Genomic DNA, 316 nt, shown 5'->3' with positions numbered 1-316 from the left:
ACACTTCTTAACTTATCCGATTGAGAGCGTGTATAATCCGTATCCCTCATTAAATTACATTTTATAATTATATTTCTAATACTCTCCGTTTTATGCTCAGTTAATTACTCCCATTTCACCGTTGACGTTACCTGAATTCCTTTTGTTTTGGCCATACGCTCAGGCTTAACCACAAATTCCATTAAAATAATAGTACACTCACACTCACACTCACAAGACGTTCCTATCAATATAATTATTATCATTATTATCATTACTGCTGTTATTATAGTACTACTATACACACACACTTACAACACGCCCCTATCATTAGTAT

This window comes from Trypanosoma equiperdum (assembly GCF_001457755.1).
Source record: "Trypanosoma equiperdum strain OVI genome assembly, contig: ctg_1129, whole genome shotgun sequence".
Lineage (NCBI taxonomy): Eukaryota > Euglenozoa > Kinetoplastea > Trypanosomatida > Trypanosomatidae > Trypanosoma > Trypanosoma equiperdum.
Note: the sequence above shows the minus strand (reverse complement) of the source record.